We start from the raw sequence: 13,316 nt of genomic DNA, 5'->3' as shown, positions 1-13,316 counted from the left end.
AAATTATCCAAATCTAAGCTTTTACCACATTCTCCAGCAATGAATTCCATTATACGAGTGACAAAATATCTTCTCCAGTTTGTTTGCATTCCTCCTAGACCTAGTATTTTTAAGAGTAAACAAGTGATTCACGTCTACCTGTTCTACTCCACTCAGTACTACACAGATCGCCATCATATCTCCCCTCAGTCGTCTTCTCCAAGCTGAAGAGCCCTAGCCACTTTAGCCTTTCCTCATAGGGAAGTAATCCCATCTCCTTTACCATTTTTGTTGCTCTTCTCTGTACCTTTTCTTCTAGATCTTTTTTGAGATGTGGTGACCAGAATTGCACACAATACTCAGGATGTGGTCACACCATGGAGTGATATGGGAAAATTAGGTTCTTACCTTGGTAATTTTCTTTCCTTTAGTCATAGCAGATGAAGCCATTACGTATGGGTTGTGTCCATCAACCAGCAGGGGGAGATAGAGAGCACTCAACTTTTCACAGTGCCTCATGGCCAGCCAGCTCCACTGCCTCTTCAGTATTTGAAGCTTCCAAAGCAGTATGGCAAACCGCAATGGGAATAACATGAACTTTCCTCACAGCGAACGATGGCCCCTTAACAAGGGCATGAACTCAAAAGGAGGGAATGAACACATCCTCCTGGAGGGAATAAACTCGTCCTCCTTATTGTATAACTGGAGGGGATACACGCAACATCCTGGAGGGAATAAACTCATCCTCATCCTCCAAAACAAACTGGAGGGAATGAACTCATCCTCCTATAAGTGAACATGAATCCTGAAGACTGTTTTCCAACTTTCTCCCAAGGAAGGAACTTCAGGAAACAAGAACAGAATCTGAAACAAGATTCACAGCATACAGACAATCATACAGGGAGGGCTCATGGCTTCATCTGCTATGACTAAAGGAAAGAAAATTACCAAGGTAAGAACCTAATTTTCCCTTCCTTGTCATCAAGCAGATGAAGCCATTACGTATGGGATGTAACAAAGCAATCCCTATTGTATAATTATACTACAGCAAAAGGCCCTCACTGGTGTCCCTCATACGGAATACACCCCACTTTCAGCTGTTGAATTAAATAGCCTCATACTACAGCTCCCGGATATTGCACAGGGAGGTAACCGATGGTTGAAGACATTACAGGACATTACTCTGGGGACTACTCTATCAGTTGGCGATATGAAAGCGCTCCTGGGCAGAACCCCACACGCTAGTGTCACTGACATATTCACTCAATCGGGATATGCAAAGTTTGTAACAGATACCCAGTATGACGGCAACCCTTTGACAGAAATTCAGACCAAAGTATTTCAGGAAATCCGGACCATGTATCCGACCCTTAAAGACTTTTCAGTTATCACTTCCCAAAGATGGGAAATGGATTCAGAACCTATTGAGGCTTATTTACTGAGACTCCAAGACCTATATAAAGAAGAGACAGAGGAAAAATTCGACTCTGATAATGCCCTCCCAGTATTTTACCATTTACTTAAGGGTACCTTACCTACAGAGATTAGAAATAAGCTGGAAAACACAGTGGGTCTCCAATTAGAAAAATGGCCTAAAATTCGTGAACATATCCTACATCATTGTAGGAGGCTTATTAAAAGCAAACAAGATGAAGAGCAAAATCGCAAAACAATACGTACTAATCTAGACGTATTGCAGACTGAAGACCTTAAAGATAAAAAAACCTCTAAGAACTCTGACCCTAATAGCAATACTCCTGAGACCTCTCCCCCTGTTATTGTTATGTATGCTGATCAACGCTATGACAATAACGGCCGAAATCAAGGCCCACGGCCCTACCACCCAGACCGTAGAACTGATTACCCAGAAGAACGGGGTCGACGCTCTCTACCCCAGCGAGGTCCCCCAAGGGGCCCTCTTGGGGATACTAGGCGACAACGAGACTATCGTTCCCAGCCTAGCCCTGATCGCTATCCTGATGTGCTCTGTTATCGCTGCCAACAATACGGTCATTATGCTGCTGAATGTCTTCAGACACAGCCATATAGATTTAGAAAACCGCAGGTCCGTCAAAATCCCCCAGAATGCCAGTCATTCCCTTTGTGGAACCCGGATCAACGCCGTCCGCAGTGACCACTGATCTAGGGATCAATATTACCCACCCCATAATGACTAGGCGTTACCCCGAACCCGATTTGATTTTGTTGCTCTCAGTTACTTATACTACTCAGCTCCTCATATAGTATCCAGAAGCCATTTCTCTGTATATGTATTGGTGTGATGTTTCTATTTCTATTACAGGTGACATGTTTTTATTTTATATTTCTCCTGGTTTAATTTCAAGTGTATATTTATGGTACCATACAAATGACCTAACTGAGTCAGCAAGTTAATTATTTGCTTTTATGCATACCTTCCCTGGGGAGTTCTTATCAACTGCAGGGATGAGCGATCCCCAGAGGATGTTCATTTTATGTTTTTTATATGTATACCTGAACTGACTTATTTATGCCATTTTACTTTATACGGGATCCCTTTTTAATAAAAGCTGTGTATTGCACATTTTTAAAATGTTTTCTGCTTTAACTGTTATGCTGTTTAAATTGATGTGACATTCACTTCTTTAGTTTTTTTCATGAATATAAAGCCTTCATTTTTGAAATCTCTCTATGGTATGTGTGATATCTGAAGGCTTTTCATTATTTCCTTGTCTAAGAAAGAAGAAATATTTAATAACCATTATCCGTTATATGGAATAAATGCGGAGAAATGTTCCCTTGAACTGGCCATTTGGGGGATCATTTTGCGCTGATCATACAATTTGTAGTATTCTTGAACAGAGAATTGGTGAAGCTTTCGGACATGAATAAGGAAAATTATGCACTCCACTTTCTGATTCCTTTCTATTCGAAACAGGAATGGCAACTATTGCTCTTTTTGTCTCTCTGTCTTTCACTGTGAGTGATTGTGAGAAAAACTGATGTAGATTGTTTGTGTGTAATTCATGCTTTGTGTATTTAACTAACACCTTGCTTCAACTAACTCTTGCCGCATGGTGGATTTGTCTTGAAGCGATATGCTTCTTCCTACTTCTTTGTCTGATTGAAAAGGGTTACTTAAACTCTATGTGAAGGTCAATCACTAATCAAGTAACTGCACTTTTTAATGTTTTTTCTTCCATTTGTCTTTTTTGAGGAACCTTTTTCTTGCATTGCTATTTGAATATGCCTTGTTGCAATTCAGATGTATCATATTTTGTTTTATTTTTTTTTAAGCCTATTTTTGTCTTACACCCTTCAAGGTGCTTTTTTTTTAAATATTTTAATTTTTTTTTAATTTTTTCACTCTCGATGCTTTGTTTCTTACCAAGCCTCTTTCCTGGCCCCCATTTATACCCACGACCCGCCTCCTAGCATTCTGACTTCTTTCAATAACTTAACCACATAAATTGCACTACTGGTCTGTTTAAGTTTTGCCTTTCCCCAGATGGAGGAGACGACTGCTAGCAAAGAAGAGCTACCCGATAATGTATCTGATCTGAAGGCTATGTTGCAGCAAAGAATCGCTAAATTAAAAGACAGATGCACAGACCCCAACATTACCTGGTGTGAGAAACGAGACATTATTGAGCGTGAGTTTCGACAGATGCATCAATTGGTCCATGAACAAAAGAGACAGGCTCTCCACTTACTGAAGTTGCAAGAAAATTTGGCCTCTACCCTTCTTTTTGAATCATCTAACTCGTAAGTCCTGCTGGCCTCCTGCAGCTGAGGGCTCAACCCTTGGTGAATGGTAGTCATCGTAGGTGAAGATTCCATATCTATTGGCGATAAATGGCGACGCATTGCCCTCCATACATCAATAATTGAACATTTACCATCATCTCTAAATTTTAATTGTTTTTCTCTTTTGTTCCATATACTTTACCATTGTTATTTGATCATGTCTTTCTAAAAATTACCAATCTGTCTCGCACATTATGCAAGCCAGAAGTGGGGATATATTATGCAAATCCCAATTCCAAATCCCAATTCCAATTTTTTTTTATTTAATTTTAAGTTGATGGTAGAATAAAGACATGGAAAGATCCCTAATTTTAAGTTGATGGTAGAATAAAGACATGGAAAGATCCCAATTTGTACACCATAAGTACGTCTTTAAGGTCCAAATGATGTTAGATCCCCCAAGGTTGTGGCAATGACCTTTACACCTTGCAAACTACTGGACCACAAGTCTTGGGTCCATGTGAAAGATATACGTGTTTACTCAGCCATAGAACCAGATGTTACCAGCCTAACCATCTCAAGACCGGCCACTTCCCAGCCCTGTTGGATCTTCCAGAACTCCGTCCAGATTCTTCAACGCTTCCACCGCCTCAACCATGATCGATGAAAGAGAATTTAGAACTGATACTTAATTTGAGAATTACTGTTGCTGTTTATGGACATTATAGATTCATATTATGTTTTATTTTCAGTTTAGCAGCAATCCTGTCTAGATATTGAAAAGGTTTTATTTTTATTTTCCTATTCTTTCCTTTAATTGTTCTAATTGTTTTTCCACGAGTTTCCCCGTCATTTCTGTTTATGTAATTTAAATTGAAGTTGATATTGTTCAGATACAAGGGTAACATCAAACCCTAATACTGGCTAAGATATCATAATGTAGGTGTAAACTCTGTTAGTATCAACCTGTTATGCAATTGTTTAACTTTGGTGTAGGCTTACTTGAGCTGCATGTCTTTCTGTAGGTTTGACTAAGCTCCAAGTGGGGTAACGGATATATACAATGCTTCCCATACTTCCAGGTCATTATGCATATGTCAAGATCCATGCATGACCTTGGTTAATATAAATTTTCCTAGGATTGACCATTTTTGCTGTATGAGGCAACCTCATACTTGCTATCCACTTATTAGTGCTCATGATTGGATGCCAATGATGAGTACTAGTAAGGTCCAGGAATCCCGACCTGTTTAAGGATTCTGAATACCTACAACAGCCTGCAATCTGAATACTAATCACATATTTGTTGAGCCCATAACAATGCTTAATCAAAACCACTGTTCCTTCCGAGGACCACTGAGATAGATACATTAGATTATCTCCCCATGTACTATGCAACAGATACAATAGAAGTCATAGCAAGACCTGAAAGTGTTTATTAGTATGATCCACCTGAAATTGCTATTACCCGCATACCTATACTTCATGGGATTTTGTAGATGAACTCATGGTTTTGTTCCAATCATAAAACCTCTCTCACTACAGGTTTGAGTACGCCTCAAGAGGGGTAACATCAAGATTAAGCCCAAGGGTTTGGGTAATATAAAGGAAATTCCATATGCCCAAAAATATACCACCTACGAATGAAGTTTTCTGTCTGGCATAATATCTGCTAGCAATGCATAAGAGCAAAACTCCCCCTCTCGTTTGATAGCTTGCCACCTTCTGGAATGGATGATGACGAGCTTGACGAGCTTTGTGTCACCCCTCTCCAGAGGGGGTGACAAGTGGGGAATGTATAATTATACTACAGCAAAAGGCCCTCACTGGATGCCCACCGGAAGGGTGGAAGGCCAGATTTTAGGACTCAGGCTGTAAAAATACCAGCTAGGTTTAAAAATCTATGACTGGCTGAGCAAGGACTTGCATTTCCTGTAAGTTAATATGTGTCCCCGCTTGGGATCCATCCACTGGAATAGTGGTGGGTCAATTTACATACCTTAAACAGCCTAAACTGCTAAAAAGTACTGAAATGATTTAATATTTGAGAATCTGCAAAAAGCAGGTCTGAACAATGAGTCCTGATACAAACTTGGTACAATTTTTAAATCAAATATAGCATCTGTAATGAAAGATCAGATGAATAAAATGGAGCTTATTAGTTTTGGTATACAATGATACAGAGGTAATACAGAGTTCATGAGAAAGGTATGAAAAGTATTGCAGCCGGAAGATGTGAAACTGTTATCTCAACGCTTCCCAAAACATGTTGATAATTAGCAGTAGCTGAGAACGGAAGGAGGTGGGCACATCAGACAGCAGATCGCATGGGAAAGTATGATCTCAGAAAGTGAGAAAGATTAGGAGCAAGGTTTCTCACCATTCACTTCTATGGAGAGGGTTGTGTATAAAAGAGGGGAGATTTTGGCTTAGTTTGAGAGTCCTCTCCAAAGCTTCTGTCAGACGGCGAAGCCCTGTGCGGCTGAAACCAGAATCTGATGTCTGTATTTGTATCAACTTGAAGACTTGTGTTTGGGTAAGAAATAAAATGTACCTATCTATTTACACTATCTAAACCTATCTCTGTCTCTATTTTTATTGATTCTATCTTCTCTTTACCTTACATTTAGCCTACAAGGTAGATCATATACAAGTGACACTCAGTCTTTGCAGAAACTTAGACAGATGTTTAATAAGATTTATGTGGGAACATAAATGGCCCAGAGTATATCTAGATCCAGAAAAAAAACAGAAAGCAGTAGTTATGGGAATTAGTTTTCAATTACGGCTCCTAATGCCACCCCAGAATAGACCTTGTGATTGGGTGACAATGGAGGTTAGAGAAACTATACAGAACCTGATATATGAAATAAGTACCTTTAGTCCCCCGTGTGACGGAGTCAGAAAGAGGTCTATAAGAGGAGGGAATTAAAAACACTATATAAGGTGGGAACAGGTCACACCACGCGCTAGCACTTGTGCTCCAAAACGCGCATCCCTCCTAGCAGCCACATCCAGCCTGTAATGTCGGGCAAAAGAGAGCTTAGAAGCCCATGTTGCTGCACTGCATATCGCTTGATGAGAGAGTGCTCCAGTTTCAGCCCAAGAGGAAGAAATCGCTCTGGTAGAATGCGCCTTAAAGGCTACAGGCGGAGACCGGCCGGCAAGCAGATAAGCTGAAAAGATAGTTTCTTTGAGCCAGCAGGCAATAGTGGCTTTAGACGCTGGAGACCCTCTGCGAGGACCTGATAGCAAAACAAACAGATGATCATAGATCCTGAAAGAGATAGTAACTCGCAGATACTGCAGCAGAGTCCTGCGCACATCCAACAGGTGCAACTTCCCAAAAGGTTCTGGAAACTCCTCCATATCAAAGGAGGGCAAGAAAATAGGCTGGTTTAGGTGAAACGCTGAAACCACCTTAGGCATAAAGGAAGGCATGGTCCGAACCGTGACCCCTGACTGAGAATTGTAGAAAAGGGTCTCTACAGGACAGCGCCTGGAGCTCTGACACCCATCTCGCCGAGGAAATGACCACTAAAAAGACGGCCTTCAGTGTCAAATCTTTCTCTGACGCACGCCGAAGCAGTTCAAAGGGAGCCCCCTGAAGGGCCTTCAATACTAGCCCCAGGTTCCAAGCTGGACAGGGTGCTCGCACGGAAGGCCGGAAACGAAGCACCCCACTAAGAAACCGTGCCACATCTGGATGAGCAGCTAAAGACACGCCTTCAACCTTACCACGAAGGGAGGCCAACGCTGCCACTTGCACCCGCAGGGAATTATAGGCCAAGCCTATTTGTACACCATCCTGCAAAAAGTCCAGAATCGGCAAGACAGGAGCCCGCATGGGTGTGATTGCTTTTGAAGCGCACCAAGACTCAAACTGGCGCCAAATCCTGGCATAAGCCACTGAAGTGGAACGCTTGCGGGCCTGCAGGAGAGTGGAAATGACTATTTGAATAGCCTTTGTCCCTCAATTGCGCCCTCTCAATCGCCATGCCATAAGACCAAAGCGGCAGGCGTCCTCCATGGCTACCGGGCCCTGTGACAACAGGTTCGGTACCAGAGGTAAAGGAAGGGGAGCCTCCACTAGCATCTGTCGGAGGTCCGCATACCAAGGCCTCCTGGGCCAATCCGGGGCGATGAGGACCACTTCTCCTGGGTGCAGCCGAATCCACAGGAGCACGCGTCCTATCAAGAGCCACGGAGGGAACACATATAGTAGGCCCGGAGGCCAGGGCTGAGTCAAGGCATCCAACCCTGCCGAGCGAGGATCTCTCCGTCTGCTGAAGAAGCACGGGACTTTGGCATTTGAACTTGTCACCATAAGATCCATCACGGGCTTGCCCCATTTTGGCACATATTTGCAGGAATACTTTGTCTGCTAGTTCCCATTCTGCTGGATCGATCTCACACCTGCTTAGATAATCGGCTTGCACGTTGCTCTGACCTGCAATGTGAGCTGCCGACAGAAACTGAAGATGCAGCTCGGTCCAGTGGCAAATCTGTTCGGCCTGCGCGGCCAGTGCTCTGCACTGAGTGCCGCCTTGTCGATTTATGTAGGCCACCGTTGTCGTGTTGTCCGACATCACTCTGACAGCCAATCCTTCCAGGGTCACTTGAAAGGCTAGAAGCACCTGAAACACCGCTTTCAACTCCAGGCGGTTGATGGACCACTCCGACTCCTCGGGTGTCCATAGACCCTGGGCATGCTTCCCCTTGCAATGTGCGCCCCAGCCCTTCAGGCTGGCATCTGTCACTACTAGACACCAATCGGGGAGCGCCAGCGGCATTCCTCGCCGCAGCATGCTGTCTGAGAGCCACCACTCCATGCTGAGTCAGGCCGCAGGGAGCCAAGAAAGTCTGCATTGATAATCCTGAGAAACTGGAGACCATCTTTGAAGTAGGGAATACTGTAGAGGTCTCAGGTGCGCTCTTGCCCAGGGCACCACTTGAATGTGGCTGTCATCGATCCCAGCAGCTGGACAATGACCCAAGCTCGCGAGTGGGGCATCCTCAGGAGCAGACGGACCTGACTCTGAAGCTTGCACCGCCTTAGCTCGATATACATAGCCCGAGTCTGTGTCGAACCTGGCCCCCAAATATTCTAGAGATTGCGAGGGGGTCAGGTGACTTTTGGCCATATTGACGACCCAGCCTAGAGATTTAAGTACTGAGACCACTCTGGCTGTAGCTTGATAGCACTCTGTTACAGAGTCTGCTCTGATGAGCCAGTCGTCTAGGTACGGGTGAACCCTGATACCTTCTCGCCTAAGCAAAGCAGCTACTACCACCATTACCTTCGAAAAGGTTCGGGGAGCTGTGGCGAGGCCAAAAGGCAAGGCCCGAAACTGGAAATGTTTTCCCAACATCGCAAACCTCAGAAACTTCTGGTGCGGGGGCCAAATTGGTATGTGCAAGTAAGCTTCTTTCAAGTCTAGAGACGCGAGAAACTCTCCTGGCTGTACCGCAGCAATGACGGAGCGTAGGGTTTCCATGTGGAAATGCCGGAATCTCAGGGACTTGTTTAATTCTTTTAAGTCCAGAATAGGGCAAAAAGACCCACCTTTTCGCGGCACCACAAAGTAGATGGCGTATTGGCCGTAGCCGTGTTCGGCGGGAGGTACCGGGGACACGGCCCCTAACTGAATCAGACCTTCCAAAGTCTCCTCTACCGCCGCCCGTTTGGCGGCAGAACCGCATCGGGACTCCACAAACACGTCTCTTACTGGGGCGTTGAATTCTATTCTGTAGCCATCTCTGATCAGGTCCAGAACCCACTGATCTGAGGAAATATTGGCCCACTCCTCGGCAAAGAGGGAAAGACGTTCTCCGATGACAGGAAGCGAGGAGGCGGCTGGCGTACCATCATTGAGAGGGTTGCCCCTGAACTCCAGGCCTAGAGCCGGTGGCTGCGGAACGCTTGTCCAAGCGAAAGGAGTTCCTCTGCTGAAAAACGGACACGAGACGTGAACCTTCTGGGGTTTAGGATCTCCCAGGCCTTTTTTTTTTCCAACTCCTCACCAAATAGGAGAAGGCCTTGAAAGGGCAACTTCACCAACCTTTGCTTAGAGGCCATGTCCGCTGCCCAATGTCGTAGCCAAATAACACGGCGAGCCGCCACTGCTACTGCCATTTGTTTAGCCGAAGCTCTGACAATATCATAAAAGGCATCAGCCAAAAAGGACAAGGCCGACTCCAGCCGCGGAGCCACATCCGAGAAGGGCTCTGCTCCATCTCCGGGCTGTTCCACTGCCTGTTGCAACCACACCAGGCAGGCTCTAGCAGCATAACTATATGCAGACGCCCGAACAGTAAGACCTGAGGCCGCGCCATGCGGAAAATTCAAAATGGCGTCCGTTGCCAGCTCTGAGCGAGAAGAATCATCGCTCGCCATGCTCGGGCTGGCTCTTACACCTGTACAGCACGATTTACAGAGCCCTGCTGCTGATTTGCGCTTGCCACACCGGGAACAGCGCTTTACATTCTCTGCAGCCATCGCCGAAAACGGCAGGAAAATTCAAGTTTCGCTCCAAAAACACCCCGATCGCAGGCCCACCCCGGAGGAGTTAGAAAACACTCTTACCTCACCGGACCGAGTATCACAGCTCCGGTCCCATAGAAGAATCAAAGGAAAACCTCTGTTCCATTTTTTTTTTTTTTACGGTGTGAGGAAAGCAGAGGTAATAAGAACTCCGGAGGCTCAGATGAGTGGGAAAGGCAGGGAAAGGCGAACCAATGTGCCTGCATTCACTGAGTGGGAAAGGACAGGGAAAAGCAAGCTAATATGTCCACATCCACGGGGGCATGGGTAAGGCAGGGAAAGGGCAAACCTATGTGCCTTCAAAGTGAAGCTGCTATAGCCTCTAACACCCCGGCTAACAACTGGCAAGCCAGGAGCCACCCCCAGGCAGATTTTTGATGGAGCTTGAAGAAGCTGCAGCCACCCTGCTTGGGGAGATAGAGAATACTGAAGAGGCAGTAGAGCTGGCTGGCCATGAGGCACTGTGAAAAGTTGAGTGCTCTCTATCTCCCCCTGCTGGTTGATGGACACAACCCATACTAATGGCTTCATCTGCTTGATGACAAGGAATCATAGCTGCTACTTTTAAGAAATATGGTGGTAATTCTATAAGAAAATATGAACTTTAAGTGACAAAGTATGCACCCATTTTGAGATATTGTAATAATTTGTGCATGTGGCAGAATATCTTTCATAATACTTTTGATGTATCATCTTTCAAAATCAAGCAAAGAGGTTTACAATTTATTTAAAAAAAATACTATCAAAACAGAACTACAATTCAGATAGGAAATCAAAAAGTAGGAAAGTAGAGAAGAGGAAACAAGATTCCTTAATAGTAAAGGGAGAGCCAGCAACAGAATAGAGAGAAAGCAGTAGAGCCAAAGGAAAGAAAAAAAGACTTCAAAGGTATTTTGCCTGTTTTGCTTAATCAGGCATTTTTATATTTGTTATAAAGTAAAGTTTGAAGGATATATGCCGTTGCCGTAATTATATTGCAGGATCCCGTTATGTGTGTTGACATGTTTGCCATTATAGTAGACTTATGTCTGGTCAAGTATGATATGGCATAACGTAACTATAGTTAAAAATATTGGGGGGGGGGGGGGGTTCCATTAAAGTATTATGTGGTTTATGATGATGCAGAGCAGATGTTGGGCAGACTACTTAGAAATCCATCATTAAGTGCATTCTAAGGCATTATTTTGTAGTACCCCCAGAAACACTACTCATATACATAGTGCCCACCCATATTAGCTCTGGGCCCACCCAAAATGTCAGGTCTGGCTACGCCACCGCCACTGTATATGGTGTGGTGTGGTATGCTATACAAAACTCTAGATAATCTCATTTAAAGCTCAGTTTGAGTTATTTTTCCATATTCAGTTATATATTGAAAAGACAATCGTGTGTCTTTGTCCACTGGTGCTATTTAAGAACAATACACCGTCACTACCCACGCAGGTTTCAATGTATCTCTTTCCATCAAATTTCTCTTCGCTCAAGTCCTGAATTCAGTGGTGGAAGTACCAGCAATTGTTTTATTCCCATCCCAGAAAGGCCAAAATCATTATACAACTACCTAGTTTCATTCTAAGGCGGCCACCCGACCCTAAAGCGTTACAGCCCCCCACGCTCAACCACAATTCCATACATGCAGAGGAGCAACATACTACGCAGAAGCCAAAAAGAGCCCCGTTACTTTAAGATGCTGAATGTTTGGAATCTCCTTCCAGGCATGGCCTCCACCCGCACTGCTCCTCCAACGCACGGTAGACATTACTTTCAACTCTCCGGCCTCACCCCTGCGGTTCGTATGAAAACCAAGGTCACGAGCTCAGCGGTTAGACCAACGAGGATTAAATAAACAGGACAGCTGAAGTGACGTCAAAATGCTGAACCCAATGAGGTCAGGCTAAGTTTCCCCTTCGCAGCGCAGCAGCCGTGTGTCATCCCCGTTCACTCAAAACAGAGCAAGCAAAACCTATGAGCTGGTGCATCTACCTTGTCGTTCTTTATTGTTGGTAGCATTTTCATTTAATCTCACTTCTATTTTCAAACATGCTAGCTTATGCAGCATACGGATGTACAAAGAGGAAGTATAATAACGGAATACATTTTCATAGGTAGAGTAGTAATTTGTTATAAATCTTAATCCGTGGTCAGTTGGAGGGGCTGGTTACAGAGACACCCTAGCACATGTTATATTCGTGCAGAGATTTTTTTTCTCCTGGTAATGGACCAGTAAAACATAAGAATTCGGTGCTCAACATTCAGAGTTTCTATCTATTTATTTATGACATTCATATCCCACATTTAACATGTATTAGGTTGAAACCAGGGAGCATTAAAAAAAATTTTTCCTGTGCTTAGATCAAAAGAGAAAGATGGTTTGTGGGAACTTGCTCCTTCTGTTTTCAAGAATGCACTTAACATTGTTTATTACTATTATTTACTACTGGCTGATATACAGAAGTTATCCAAGACAACTTCATGCTTTGTAATATAATTTTTAATAGCATTTTCTCAGTTATTACCCAGGGCCGGTCAAACCCGGTAAGCGCCGCAGGGGGGCGCCTGCCTTCAAGGGCGCCGCTGCGGCACTGCGCCACCCTTGGTGCTTTAAATCTTTTAATTTACCTCCGTTCCAGCAGCCGCATCATTTGAAAGCCCTGCCCTGTCTCTAGCCTTCCCTCCCTTCGTGAGTTCGTTCCGCAGTCCCGCCTTCTGATGTCATTTCCTCGAGGGCGGGACTGCAGGACGAACTCACGAAGGGAGGGAAGGCTAGAGACGGGGCAAGGCTTTCAAATGACGCAGCTGCTGGAACAGAGGTAAATTAAAGATTTAAAGAACCAAGGGCGGCGGAGGATGGGGGCGATTCGGGTGAAGGAGAATCACTGGACAGGGGCAGGGTGGGATAAGAGAAAAAGGAGATGCTGGGGGGGCGGGAGGGCGTGGGCGCCGGAGGGGGGGCGCACGGGTGCCAACTCATCGTCTGCAGGGGGCGCCAGAGACCCTAGGACCGGCCCTGTTATTACCCAAATATGTTAATTATACGACCGTGTCTGCCTCATATAGTAGTTAGGAT

General features: G+C 44.6%; 1 protein-coding gene across 1 annotated transcript in view; it reads right to left on the bottom strand.

Moving 5' to 3' along the window:
* The window catches only part of DDX25 (DEAD-box helicase 25), a 139,151-nt gene extending 127,158 nt beyond the window's left edge, over positions 1 to 11,993 (bottom strand). The window contains exon 1 of the mRNA XM_030220992.1: positions 11,931 to 11,993. The gene's annotated coding sequence lies outside the window, so the exon portion shown is untranslated. The remainder of the gene's footprint in view (positions 1 to 11,930) is intronic.
* Positions 11,994 to 13,316: the final 1,323 nt, after the last annotated feature.

Source organism: Microcaecilia unicolor, chromosome 12 (genome assembly GCF_901765095.1).
Source record: "Microcaecilia unicolor chromosome 12, aMicUni1.1, whole genome shotgun sequence".
Taxonomy (NCBI): Eukaryota; Metazoa; Chordata; class Amphibia; order Gymnophiona; family Siphonopidae; genus Microcaecilia; species Microcaecilia unicolor.
Note: the sequence above shows the minus strand (reverse complement) of the source record. Positions and strands in the feature narration are given on the sequence as shown.